This window comes from Polypterus senegalus, chromosome 16 (assembly GCF_016835505.1).
Source record: "Polypterus senegalus isolate Bchr_013 chromosome 16, ASM1683550v1, whole genome shotgun sequence".
In the NCBI taxonomy this organism is placed as follows: Eukaryota; Metazoa; Chordata; class Cladistia; order Polypteriformes; family Polypteridae; genus Polypterus; species Polypterus senegalus.
The window spans coordinates 25,804,991-25,820,204 of NC_053169.1; the positions used below are offsets into that span (position 1 = coordinate 25,804,991).

At 39.2% G+C, this 15,214-nt stretch overlaps 1 long non-coding RNA gene across 1 annotated transcript in view; it reads left to right on the top strand.

Moving 5' to 3' along the window:
* LOC120516796 overlaps nt 1–15,214 on the top strand; it is a 79,358-nt gene that overhangs the window by 18,655 nt on the left and 45,489 nt on the right. The window lies entirely within an intron of this gene.

Here is a 15,214-nt window from a genome sequence, read left to right on the forward strand (position 1 = left end):
AGCACTTGTTGCTTAAATGGCATTTCGATGCTTCATTTTAGTGGTCTCGCTTGTTAAGTTTCCGCATCCTTAAGTGTTTGTTTCAGTCTTAAAGCAGCTGCATTTGCTGTTTTAATGGCTCCTTATTAGCAATAAGATGTAAATAACCCAAGCAGCCAGCAGTTCGCCATCTGGCTTGTTTCCATTTACACCTGTGTGTGTTCATTGGGTACTGTTTGATTTTAATAAAACAATTAATAGAAAAATGGGACAGACTGAAAATTATCTGTTTTAGGCTTCAAATCATTTGGATGAGCTCCTTGGAAAGGAACAAAATCTACAATATTAGAACTTAACGTTGCCAACTAAGAAGCCATTAAATTAAATAAGGTGTGAAGGACATGCCCAAGAGGGACACCCCTGCTGCTTATGTTCCGGGGAAGCCGCCACAGGCAGTCGAATACCTCCCCCGGGACACTTGGTGGCAGCCTCCCTGGCTGACGGTGATTTCCCCCAACCACCCGCAGGGCTCCATGGGAGATGGAGTCCTCCACAGCTTGGTTGGCGCCCAGGGTGGCCGCTAGCGGGGTCTGTCTGCTTCCAACAGCCCGGCTGGACGAGTCTTCAGCCCCACCGAGAAGTGCAATTAGGAAGGAGACGAAACTTGAGAAGGAGTTGTGGTAAAAGTAGAGAAATGTTGTGTATTTGTGCTTGTGCTTTGGGACTGTGTTTGGGCTCTGTGGCACAGGGAAGACCTGTCCCACAGCTGAAGAAAAATAAAGTCTTTGTACTTTTTATACGTGCCTCCGTGGCTATCTGTGTCGGGTCAGGCGCCTATATAGCGCCTTAGTTGCAAAGGTCAGAGATTGGCAAGGATTGGCTTCTAATTAAGCAATTGGGTTGGAATGAAAATCTGCAGCCACTGCGGCCCCCCAGGACTGACATTGCTCACCCCTGATATAGAGGATGTCGTGGACTTGATTACATCAAAGCATACCCGTATCATTTAGCTGAGTGTGACTCATCTGTGAGTTTCCATATCTGGGCCAGTTTTGCATTGCTGCCCTTAATGCCTAAAAATTAAGTGGTTAAAACCCGTACAAAAAGTTCATGAGGTGGTTAGACAACACATCTGTCACTATAATGTGGAACTACACAACAGAAATGTTTGCTTTTAACTTGCTTTAATCGGACTGAGCCCAGGTACATTGTGGGCCAGGAAGGCTATTTTTTTTTTCTTTCTCACGGTATTGTCTGCATTTGGTTCAGTATGATATGGGAAAAGGCCTCTCCACATTCTGTCGTCTTCTGGTAATGCCCCCTGGTTTGTTCTTTCTGGCATGTTCTCTCTCGCTCCCTCTCCCCCACCCCCGTCTAACCTGGTGCAGATTACAATTCCTTCACCCCTTGCTACCTTCTCCTAGGAGACGACTTTGATTTTTTTCCTTTTTAAAGAGATTAAATTTATTAGCTTCTATGCCAGCCAAAATATTTTTAGCCGTAAAATGGAAAATCCCAGTCTTAGTTAATTTAACGCATTGGCAGGATTCATTTTTATAAGCTGACACCAGTTTGGCCAGAGCCAATGTTAATAAATCATCATTTTATTCTGAAAATGATCTGAAAATAAAGATAAAACTTGATTGATTATTGATTTTTTTTTTTATTTTTTTATCCATTTTCAAAGGACATTGTGGGGGAGTTGGGCCTACCGGTGGTAATTTTAATATAGAGAACATTTTTTTTTTTTAGTAATTTCTGTACATATTTTTGTGTACATTTTATCTTTATCATTCCACAAAATGTAAATAAAACAGTACTATATACTATACTTTCCTTATGTTTACTGTATAATGTCTAATGTTTGAATTATTATAGACCTTCTGTTTTTGTTTATGGTCGCTTCTTAGTGAATCTTCCTTTCCATTGCATTTTTGAGGTAAACGTCATTGTATGAAGCATCCTTTCTCGTTATGGCATGACAGTGTGCCAGAAACCATTCTATAATCCATGAATGTAAGACATGAACGACCCTTGGGTGAGAGGCTAGTGGAAGATTAGTTTTCCCTTGTAGCTACTTGAACACTATGCTTTTCCTTTTTATAATGATTGTTGAGCGTCCTTACCTTGGTATTTTCATTGAGGACCTCTATTCATTGTTCTGCTTTTTTCCAGGCCTCACTTGCACCTCTGTTCAGGGTATAGGTCATGTGAAATTAAAATGAAACATTTACTGAAAAAGACATTTTACTGCCTGACAGTCTTTGCAGTTGGGCTTCACTGTAAGCTCCCAAAGACAAGAAATTTCATAAAATTTCTCAGAAAATGAATGTTTGAAAGAAAGAAATCTATTCAGTGCTCTAGATGTGCAGGAGATCGCTAATACCAACTCACTATAATGGTGGTTTGAATTTTGACTGAAGAGGTGAACACTTGAGCTCAAAGATTTATCGAAGTTGCTATTAGGGTTGCTAATACACAAGTAGCCCACACTAATTAGGATTGGGGAGTTACGACAGTAACGCCATCACACTTTGTGGGTGTGTTTTCATTGTATTCAGTCTTCCACAAATTTTTAAACCTGCATAATCCAACTTAAGAGTCATGCATATGAGCAATTAATCAGGTAAACCAGTAGCTCTTTTAAAGGATACGTTTATTTTTGAAGTGAAAGTAATTTCTACACAAACGTGCTATATATGCATTTGCCACCTGAAATTGCGTTCTAGACTTCAGCACTTTCCATAAATTAGAAAAGAAATCTTGCCCACACTGGTGCTTTACATTGTAGTCTATGATGCATGGAGGAAAAACTTAAAAACTTACAGAGTATGTCCATTTTTCAAGCCAAGACAGTTGTCAAGTATTGATCCTCATCTTGAGATTATACACCCCTTATAAGTTAGGTTCTACATGACACTTCCTGGAAAACAAAACACCAATATTATCAGATTCAGCCATTTTTAAAGAAGACTATCTGTATGTGATAACTCAGCATTTAGTCTTTCTCTGCACAACAGCCTTTCATACCCCACCCTGGGAAGTGGTTTCATCTCAAAAGACCAAATCATAGTAAACTTGTCGTGCCATGCAATTGGCTTTGTTTTGATTTACTTCCGTATTTATGTGAGAACTCAAACAAGTAACTGGAAAATGTATCTTTACCACAAAAAAATTGTACCAGGAATATGAGATAAAATGAGTATTTTCAGATCCCTTTTGTTGTCACAAACATTCTTGGGGAAGCACAGAAGACATGAATCGATACTTGGCAACAGTCTTGGCTTGAAAAACAGGTGTATTCTGTAGGTTTTCAAGCTTGTCCTCTGTGCCCCATGCCAGTGCTGGCAAGATATATATTTTTTAAATTATAGAATGTGTCTAATTTTTTAATACCATTTCACATGGCAGATGCATATGTAGCATGTTTGTGAAGAAATAACTTCAATTTGAAAAATGCAGAACTTATCCTTTTAAAGGAGTGCCATTTAAAAGTGAAGATTCCCAAGACTGGAGGGAAATTTGAGGACCACTGGTTCTTCCCTTCAAGTAGCAAGGAGGTCATCCCAACAGTTGGTGGTCGTATAGCTCTCTCCTGAATTGATTCCTTTTTATTTTTGGGATTTAGGAAGCTGTTTTTTTAATCATAGTGTACAGTGCATCCAGAAAGTATTCACAGCGCATCACTTTTTCCAAATTTTGTTATGTTACAGCCTTATTCCAAAATGGATTAAATTCATTTTTTTCCTCAGAATTCTACACACAACACCCCATAATGACAATGTGAAAAAAGTGTACCTGAGTTTTTTGCAATTTTATTAAAAATAAAAAACTGAGAAAACTCATGTACATAAGTAGTCACAGCCTTTGCCATGAAACTCAGAATTGAGCTCAGGTGCATCCTGTTTCCCCTGATCATCCTTGAGATGTTTCTGCAGCTTAATTGGAGTCCACCTGTGGTAAATTCAGTTGATTGGGCATGATTTGGAAAGGCACACACCTGTCTATATAAGGTACCACAGTTGACAGTTCATGTCAGAGCACAAACCAAGCATGAAGTCAAAGGAATTGTGTGTAGACCTCCAAGACAGGATTGTCTCGAGACACAAATCTGGGGAAGGTTACAGAAAAATTTCTGCTGCTTTGAAGGCCCCAATGAGCACAGTGGCCTCCATCATCTGTAAGTGGAAGAAGTTCGAAACCACCAGGACTCTTCCTAGAGCTGGCCGGCCATCTAAACTGAGCGATCGGGGGAGAAGAGCCTTAGTCAGGGAGGTGACCAAGAACCCAATGGCCACTCTGTCAGAGCTTCAGATGTCCTCTGTGGAGAGAGGAGAACCTTCCAGAAGGACAACCATCTCTGCAGCAATCCACCAATCAGGCCTGTATGGTGGAGTGGCCAGACGGAAGCCACTCCTTAGTAAAAGGCACATGGCAGCCCACCTGGAGTTTGCCAAAAGGCACCTGAAGGACTCTCAGACCATGTGAAACAAAATTCTCTGGTCTGATGAGACAAAGATTGAACTCTTTGGTGTGAATGGCAGGCATTGCGTTTGGAGGAAACCAGGCACCGCTCATCACCAGGCCAATACCATCCCTACAGTGAAGCATGGTGGTGGTGGCATCATGCTGTGGGGATGTTTTTCAGGGGCAGGAACTGGGAGACTAGTCAGGATAAAGGGAAAGATGACTGCAGCAATGTACAGAGACATCCTGGATGAAAACCTGCTCCAGAGCGCTCTTGACCTCAGACTGGGGCAACGGTTCATCTTTCAGCAGGATAACAACCCTAAGCACACAGCCAAGATATCAAAGGAGTGGCTTCAGGACAACTCTGTGAATGTCCTTGAGTGGCCCAGCCAGAGCCCAGACTTGAATCCAATTAAACATCTCTGGAGAGATCTTAAAATGGCTGTGCACCGACGCTTCCCATCCAACCTGATGGAGCTTGAGAGGTGCTGCAAAGAGGAATGGGCGAAACTGGCCAAGGATAGGTGTGCCAAGCTTGTGGCATCAGATTCAAAAAGACTTGAGGCTGTAATTGCTGCCAAAGTTGCATCGACAAAGTATTGGGCAAAGGCTGTGAATACTTATGTACATGTGATTTCTGAGTTTTTTTATTTTTAAAAAATTTGCAAAAACCTCAAGTAAACTTTTTTCATGTTGTCATTATGGGGTGTTGTGTGTAGAATTCTGAGGGAAAAAAATGAATTTAATCCATTTTGGAATAAGGCTGTAACATAACAAAATGTGGAAAAAGTGATGCGCTGTGAATACTTTCCGGATGCACTGTATATGTTGAGGCCCAGTTCTTAACTCTTAACTGTTTTTTTTTTTTCTTTCACTTGCACAATTTATTTAGGACAGGAATTTACAGAATGAACTGAACATTGTTTCTTGCAGGCTTGATTTGAGTAGTGTTTATTTGCATGAAGAAAGAACACACACTCTGAAATGCTGACCCTGTGGCATTCATGAACATGTAGCTAGTAAGTGTTTGATTTTTTTTCTGACTGCTTTATTTGAAAGGATTGACTTTGGTAAGCTCATCTGTATTACTAAACGAAGGTTGTATATATGCACGGATGCCAGAGGCTAGCAGCACCGAAAGCGCACGCACATAACGCCTCGGCGCCCCAGAGTCAAACCCAGCGGCTTCCCAGAGTCAGTAGGTGGCGCCCAAACAACACAACCTGTAAACTAAACTTCAGGTCACAATACAACCTCCTCTCGACTGCGAGCGCGCACATTACCGCATATACAACCTTCGCTTAGTAATGTAGATCTCCAAGCCGGGATCATAGGCCAGAAGCAAGCCATGCAGAACACAACCGCTGCCCGAACGCGAATGCGCACACCACCGTGTATACAACCTATTGACGTTGACCAGATAAATAACCAAGTGATTGGATTGCTTCCTGGAGAAAGCCATGTCTTTCCAAGTACTCTGTGTTGATTTTGACCACGAAACTGAGCATCTTAATTTCCCATTACAATATTTAAACACTATTAGCATGGCCGGATTATCACAACACAATCTTAACCTTAAAGTAGGGACAATAGTCATGCTATTAGAAACCTTAATAGTAAACAAGGTTTATGCAACGGCACACGGTTGATCATGAGCAGCATGAGAGAAAATGTTATTGAGGCACAAGTGCTTACGGGACCCCATACTGGCAATACTGTTTTAATGCCCAGAATTGACCTTACGAGTTCTGACCTGGAATTACCTTTTAAACTTAAATGATGCCAATTTCCCATTAAGGCTGCATTTGCCATGACGATCAACAAATCTCCAAGGACAAACCATGGACAAAGTAGGGATTTACCTGTCTGAGCCTGTATTTGAACATGGACAACTTTATGTTGCCTTTTCAAGAGTCCGGCGTTCATGTGACGTTAAAGTGAAGGTTTTAACTACTCCATACCGGGGACAGCTAATTCAAGGATAAGAAACCATCTTTACCAAAAATGTTGTTTATAAGGAAATTTTTGATTAACTATTTTGGATTTACCATTTTATGATTTTTTTTTTTTTCTCAATTTACTTCATTTAAACCTTTGCACTCTGATATTTGTTTTACTTATAAGTGCTGCAACTCAAAGACATTTTGGACTTAATGAAATACCAATTACATTTCAATTTTAGTTTTAATAAATTTGTTAATTTTAGTACAAATATATATATTTAATTAAATGAAAACTTTCACAGGACGCTCCCACCCTCCATCATTTTTCATCCCTCTAAAGATCTGAGGGAACAGAAAGTGATTGCCATTCCTTGATTCTTTAGAGAATCGGGGGTTTACTGGTAACATCTCTAGTATACTCATTCACACTTTCCAGTCTTTAAAATACTTCCTAGGGCTGTTGTCACATTACTCAACTTCTGGTTGTGGGATATATCAGATATGCTGACCTCAATTGTTGATCTCATCGCCTGACCATGTCCTTTTAAATGACTGAAACTTGCTGCCGATGTCATATTTAAAAACTGAATTCCAACCTTCCAGCCCAGTCATGCTTGTCCCTTTTTTCTGACAGTCAATATCAAGCTGCCTAATGGAGCCGATGATGTGGGGATGGGTAGAACAGCTACAGCGAGTTCAGCCCCTTTACATACCACATGACAGAATGGAAAAAACAAACCATGAGACAGCAGACAGACGAGCTTCTCTTAATATTGAAACTTGTGTGTGTCCTGCAGTGGGTTGGCACCCTGCCCAGGATTGGTTCCTGCCTTGTGCCCTGTGTTGGCTGGGATTGGCTCCAGCAGACCCCCGTGACCCTGTATTCGGATTCAGCGGGTTAGAAAATGGATGGATGGATGGATGTTTGGGCTGCCTAGTAATCCAGAGCCAACCTGCCAACCCCTGTGCATGGGGGGGTAAGTGCACTGTGGCATCCAGTGTTGAAGCAAATTGAATTATTTTATGTTTGAAAGGGCATTACTGCCACTATGCTGTCTATAGTGTTGGTTTGTTTGCTTTCACACACATATTCTGACTTTCTTTACATCGAATAGCTGCCAAAGTCTCCCTCACCTACATTGTGAGTTTTGGTATCATTGTAAAAAGTCTGAAACAGTCTTGTATTTAGCCAGTGATTCACTTAGATAGATAGATACTCTATTAATCCCAAGGGGAAATACACATATTCCAGCAGCAGCATACTGATAAAAGACTATTAAATTAAAGAGTGATAAAAATGCAGGTATAACAGACAATAACTTTGTATAATGTTAACATTTACTCCCCCGGGTGGAATTGTGGGGGAGGAACGATCTCCTCAGTCTGTCAGTGGAGCAGGACGGTGACAGCAGTCTGTCGCTGAAGCTGCTCCTCTGTCTGGAGATGATCCTGTTCAGTAGATGCAGTGGATTCTCCATGATTGACAGGCGCCTGCTCAGAGCCCGTCGCTCTGCCACGGATGTCAAAATGTCCAGCTCTGTGCCTACAATAGAGCCTGCCTTCCTCAACAGTTTGTCCAGGAGTGAGGCGTCTTTCTTCTTCATGCTGCCTCCCTAGCACTAGCTGTGACAGCTCCAGTGACTGAGCAGTTTTGAGATTTTGGCAGCTGCAGTCTTCAGATCTGATAATGCCTTTTGAGTACAAAGGCATTGCGAGTTGTTTTGAGATGTAAATCTGACACTGGGCAGTAATGTGATCCCACTCCTCATATCTAAAGCAAATACATTCCTGCAGCTTTCTCATGCGTTCAGTAATTTAATTTTTAAGGCAAAGCAAACAACACTGTTCTGCCCTTCTTCCACATTGTAACAAGTAAAATTTGTATGCCTTTTAGTGGTTGCGTCTTTAGTGAAATTAATATAAATCAAAAAATTAAAGATTAGTAATAGTAATTGATAAAGTGTGTGTAGCTGTGGAAAAAAAGAAACTATTATTTATTTATTAACATGACATCTTTAAGGCCTGTTTTTACAGACAGGGTTGCACACATAGGATGTGCGCTCTGCTCTGTTTAAGGCCTTCTTTCTACTTGCTGTGGGAAGCTGGTGTAAGACTGCAATGAAAACACTTTCATACTTGTGGTGACCCCTTTGATCGGTGCATTGATATTCTTCTAGTCAGTATGTGACAGTGTTTGGTCTGTGTCGCATAGCTGGTAATGTAAGTGCAGAGGAATTGAGTCTTTGCTGATGGAAGAAGAGTTGCGCTTGCTAGTACTGTCTTCAAGAGATAAAAAGGAGAAAGTGGAGTGTCCAAAAGCAGCAGAGTGATTTTATGATATTCTTGTGAGTGGATGACATAATTTCTTCTGCTCAGCCCACACGTCCAATGCAGACACATCAAGTATATACCAGTTTTTAAGTGGAACCCCAGGTCCCCTTCCAGATCCCATCAGCACCCGATTCTGCCCACTAATTAAAATCTTCAAGGGGGAAATATTAATTACAGTTATTCCCATGGTGGTTGTAATAGGTGTGGTCCACTAGGATTAGTTCAAGGGCCAGGCTACAGGATATGCACAAAGTTTTATATCTCAACTCGCTACTAGTCATAATTTCCAAATATTCCTGGGAAATTCTTAGAGGTTGCTGCAAAGAGGGTGGACAAGCTTGGCATATCACCAACACACTCTCTTTAAGATAAGCAGGCTGAAAGTGATATGAGGCAATACTTGTGCATCAGTTTCTATTATAGAAACTATATTAAAAAATCCTTCTGTCAGTTTATTCTGAATTACTTTGTCTGTGACCTTTGTGCATGATATAGCTTTGATGGACAGTAACAGTTGTTCTTGTGTCATCCAGATATTCATTCACTGAACTCATTTAATCCAATTTTTATGGTCGATGGGAGGCAGAGCCTATTTTGTGAGTTTCAGGGCTTGAACTAACCCTGCATGTGGTGCTAGACCATCATAAGCCCCACACACACCGGGTCATACTAGCTGTTAGAGCTAGGTTTAGAGACCATTAGTCTCTAAATAGGAATGGTTTTTAGGATCTGCGGAGAACACTTAAAATACTCACATTAGATTCTCTAAAGTGGAACATTTGTTTGTTTCAGTTGCCGAAATGATGTATAGAGCCTTTCAGAATAGTGTTTTCCACTCTTTTAACCTCTTATTGTCGTAATAAATGTGGTTTCATGCTAAATTAAATGGTAATTGTATTGTCACCAATCAGCTTATCCCGCTGTTCCTTTTATAAAACAAGGGCATGTAAAGAGTGTAAGATCTGTGATGTTATACTGGCAAGGTGGCCTGTGCCCAGATAGTGTTGGCCTTAGGGGGACAGAAGGAGAATCTTCAGTTTATGGGCTTGCTATTTTCTGTTTCTTGGATAATCTGTTGCAAATGCATTTGGAAGGTATTGCTGAACTGCGGTGGGTTGGCACCCTGCCTGGGATTGGTTCCTGCCTTGTGCCCTGTGTTGGCTGGGATTGGTTCCAGCAGACCCCCGTGACCCTATGTTCGGATTCAGCGGGTTGGAAAATGGATGGATGGAAGTAGTGCTGAATAATTTAGCGAGTAAGACAAGGAGGGCTTACTTTGACACATCCATTCAGTTCAGTTCAGTTTCCAGTTAATTTTTTATATAGCACTCTTTAATGAATACAGGCTCTATGCTGCAGAGCATTTACACATATTACACAAATATAATGAATTGAAATTTTCCTCAAACCTTAACATTTATGTACATAACCGCACACATTATGTAAAACACTGCAAAAAAGAAGACTAAATGATTAGCTTAAATCACTACACTATAAAGTTCCATTAACATCATAATTGATAATCTGACCAGTTGACTAAGACGAGAGGAAAGCAAAAACTTTGATAGTTTTAATGACTTTAGGCCAAGTGGCGAACTTTCCCATCCTGGACATTCACCAATATCATAAGTACAAGCTTGCTGTCTTTAAAGTTGTGACCCTTAGCAGGCCATTTAAACCTAAAGTATTCCAGGTGCTAAGGAAAAAAGTCCAGTGTGTACATGTCAGCTGCAAATGACTTTGTGTAAAAGTGCTGGTTATCTACTTGAAATACAGTTAATCAAGTTCTGGGGTATAGAGGATCCGCAACTGAAGCTTTTTACCATGGCCTTTTTAGATAATATGTAATTTCTGAGGTTGCCCCTTAATTATTTTATTGTGTTTTTTATGTAAAAGTCTGAAACTCTTAACTGTATCTGTAATGGTTTTATTTTTATTTTTTCCTTTGTATGTGTTATTTAGCCAATGAACCTCAGAAAATCATAGCCAGCTGCATGTTTGTTACAGTAATGGAAAAGCCTGTAATGCCCCTTGAGCAGTTGGAACCCACAATTTTCAGATGTTCTCCCCAAACACTTCAGTGTATATGAAGTATGCAAACATTTTAGCTCCTCTTGTCTTGATTTTAAGAACATGTTATCAATTTGGACCTCTCTGATTTGAATGCAGATTTACAAAAAATGGAAAAACCCAACATTAAATGCTTTCACATCTTGCATTGTATATGTCGATTCATTGTGCGTTTTTTATAACCGCTCCCTCCCAGCATGGTCCTGCTGAGGTTGGGCCTCTTTAGTGACAGCTGCCAGCCTTGCTTTGCTGCTGCATGTCACCACAGATGACATGCAGTCAAGAGACTTAGTGTTATCTTTAGCTTGTGAAATATTTTTATATAAAGTGAAAATGATAATGGTAGATGGCCAGAAAACACTCTCAGCAGTAGAATCAGACCACAAGACAATACAAAGAGAAAAATGCGTGAAGCAATAAATATACTGTATAGTATGGTGTTTAGGAATGAGTTATTGAGAACTGTTCTTTGGAATTCTACTGAAAATATTTTCCAGAAAAACTATTATTTTTTTTTTTTCTTCTGCATTAGGAACCAATGATTTACTGTATGCATGGGTGCTTTCAATTGCGGTATAGCTAAAGCTTATGAACTCCTTTTGGGCACTGACTAAACTCTTATCAGAAGTCTTAAAGAAAGGGGTTATGTTTATTTTTCTACAAAAATTAAAGTATGTTAAAAAAAAGTGAAAGGGAATTTTGATATGTGGCAAATTGGAAAGTGTGAATGAACTGTGACCTTTGGTTTGTTGGTGCACGCTAAGGAGCCATCACAGTGTATTAGAGGTTTATTCAAAGTGTCCTTAATGTTTTTTATTTTATTCCCCACCCCCAAAGAAAGCATGTTTTCTTCCTGCCTTCATCCCTGTAGATTTGCATAGTTGGGAGATAAATAGGTTTAGATTTCTCTGGTCTTTGTCTCCTGGACTGACAATGTTTGTATTGTACATAGTGTACTTCTGATCTACTGATTATGGATATGAGGTTTGCTTCTGATAATGGTTTTAGGAGGAATAAAAAAAAAAGTTTTTGCGATTTATTTTTAGTACACAACTGGACTAATTCATCTTTTCTTCTGGTCTGTGGGAAATCTGGTACTGAGCAAAGAGGTCAGTGGTATGGATCAGGCCACTATGGCAACTCTTGTTTTGTTCTTGTTTATTGACTCTTTTTACATACCATAGCTGTGACTCACTGTGCAATGGTTTGTTTGCTGTTATATCAAACAAACTTTATGATGTTTATATAGCACACATCTGACAAGTAGGTTTCCATTCAGGTAACCATGTCCTCCGTTTCAGACGACCTGATAGGCTTTAGTTTTCTTTTACTGTCACTGTATATTGAAGACTTGCTTGCTTAAGGTGCTTCTTTAATTTAGCATTTTTATTTTGTTAAAGTTTGGCCAGTTTGGATTTTGGTTATCAAAAAGGATTCATGTATTTCTTTATACATTTTTAAACTTTATTGTATATGAAATTTAACCTTAAACTTCATCTACTACATATGATTTGTGTGTTTGTGTTTAAGGCAGTTCTGCACTCCACACCCTGAATTCCTGCTCTTTGTGCTTTGACGACTAGTTTCTCATGGAGTGTGAATAACTTTTTGAAAGACGACGTTATATGCTGTGTAGTTATGAAGTCTTTTTTGTAAGTGCCTTATAAAACTCTAGCATATTACTAAAACTGGATCTGTCCTTTCTAAACGCACACCAAGTGCTTCTAAGCATGCCTGTATCGGACAGCTGCTGGTGTGCCTTGTCTTTAATGTCATTTGCATGAGATTTTCCTGTTGTGCAAGTTAATTTAACTGATGTATAGTTAACAGAGTTGTCACAGTCCTGCTTTTTAGTTTTTATTTAGCAGTGCAACATCCCCTATTTGTACTGAGCTTCCAAATCTTAAACTGAAGTTTTGTTTGTCATGTGTAACAAGTATTTTAGAATTATTTTGACGTTTGTTCTTTTAGTAATGATACAAGACACGTTAAAAAAAAGTCAATACATAAAATAAACAGAAGTATGAAAAATCAACAAAATATTTAGTAATTAAAAAAAAAAGTAGTATGAAAAAGTATGACATTTGACAGTTGCTGTATTAAATAATAGCAGTTAGACGACGTGTGCCACAGCATTTGTGGTGCAGCTTAAAGTTCGTCCAAAAGTAGAGACTCTTGGGCCTTATTTAAAATTTTTTTTTTATTTTAATTTTTATAAGTGACAGCCTGTGTTTTATATCTTTATCCCAATCTATTGAGCATCAATCCTTAGGGATAAGGAAGAACTGGCAGATTCCTCTGTTATTCCATTTTTTTTTTTTGCGCTGGGCAAGGAAGGCAGTCGATTTCCTTTTGTATTGGGAATGTATATGTGTATTGTGTTGCAGTTGCTTGGGGGGTTTGGGACATTTGTAGCCCAAGTATAATAAGTGTAACAGTTACTATCAATGAGAAAGATGTCTTCAGAAATGACCTTGGCAATGGCCTTGCAATATGTTGACCTTTGTTTCTGACTATCTGCTCTAATAAAGAGATACAAAAGGACAGAGCTGTGTGTTGCTAGATTTCATCTATGCAATTATTACGAGAGACACTCGGAGTTGTGCGGTGCATGGGACACGAGTGCTCGCATACTTAATGAGCTGGGTACAGCTGCGTGCATGACGCTGGCATTCCGCTAGCCGATAGCTTGGGGGAAGTGCACGGCAGAGTTCGGCTCCGAAAACTTCAATACTCAAAATGTAATATTGTTTCTTTGTATCAGTATACTGCTGCTGGATTATGTGAATTTCCCCTTGGGATTAATGAAGTATCTATCTATCCTATCTATCTATCTATCCTATCTATCTATCCTATCTATCCTATCTAGGATGATTAGAATAAGACACATTCTTGTATTTTCTGACATACATTTGATTCTTTTGTCTTCGGACCATTCAGCAATTTGGCTTCACAGGGGTGTCGCCTCATTCCTGTGCGTACCTTTATCATTGTTGCTGAACAGTTCTGATACTGACAATCACCAGATTTGGTATGGTTGTATGGTCATGAAGTATGAGCATGTGAGGCTTGTGGCAGAGGCAGCAGTGTTAAGAGACCCCAGTCTTTTAAACCTGAATTGGTGAGGTTTTATTGTCTTATCTTTACCAGCATTTGTCTTCTAGTAGAAAAATCATTTCTTCTTCTTCAGATGTAGTCACACAGGCCCAAATCTCTAAATTTCATGGCAAGCTTACAGGGGACAGTTGTGTCCTGTTCACATCCGTTAATACCATCTTGGCAAGAACCCATGTTTGTCAAGGTCCTCAAGAGCAATGTGAGTGACCACAATGGTGACTGAAATATTGAAATGAAGTGTGTTTGGGAAACTTGTCCTGGAGCTGTTGATATGAGCCATTACAGTATTAGCCTTTCCATGCACTTTATGACTGCAAGAGTGAGAGCCACTGGGCAGTTGGTAGGGTCTTAAAATATGCAGGCATAATAGGGGAAGTGTTAGTGTATCCATAGCTTTGCTGTTCACTTAATGTTTTGAGAATATAGGGTGTCAATTTTGAAAATTTAATTTAGCGGTGAATAGGTAGTGACAATATTAGATTTCTTGTTTATTCTATATAATATAATGGAATGCTTTGTTTTGCTAAAATTAATACAAAATGAAATATATGTATTAACTGTCTTCACTTGTCTTGATTTATTTGTATGAACAATCATTGGAACTGTTGGTGAACCTTTGGGGTTGCTAAGTGGGTTTATGGTATTTGGACACACTTTCACTTTGCATATGAAGCTTGCATAAACTAGACTACACACATTTTCTTCACAGTATCTAAATGTTAGATGTGGAAATTTAGAAAATTTAGATGTGAGGATTATATATGCAAATATGATAACTGTTTGTGCCTGGTTGTGAAAATTAGGTTGTCGTGCGTGTATATATAAATTTAAAATAAATACATGTAAATAGAATAATTAAAACAATAGAACTCTTTTGCATATACATCATCTATGCACCAAAACATACAAAACTTATATAGCGCAATATAATAACAAATTAGAACCACTTTGCATGTAAATAACTTGTATAACAGTCTGCACAAACCTTATGTAGAAAAAGAAAGTACAACTAATAAATAATATAAGAAACACATCTCTGGTAAATGGAGGGACTTAACTTTGCAAATAAAAGTCTTTTTAAAATCGGACACACCTTGACTTTCTTGCAGCAAAAGCATTTCTAACATCATCATATGATATATTCCTAGACAAGTCTCTGTTAATGCTCATCATTGCAAGGCCATTGAGACAGTCTTGTGATTGTCATTGTAGACCTTAAGTAGTTTTTTACGAGCTTCAGTTTTGAGACGCTTCTCTCTGCAGAAGCTACAGTTATGGGAGTAGACCTCTTCTCAGGCTCACTC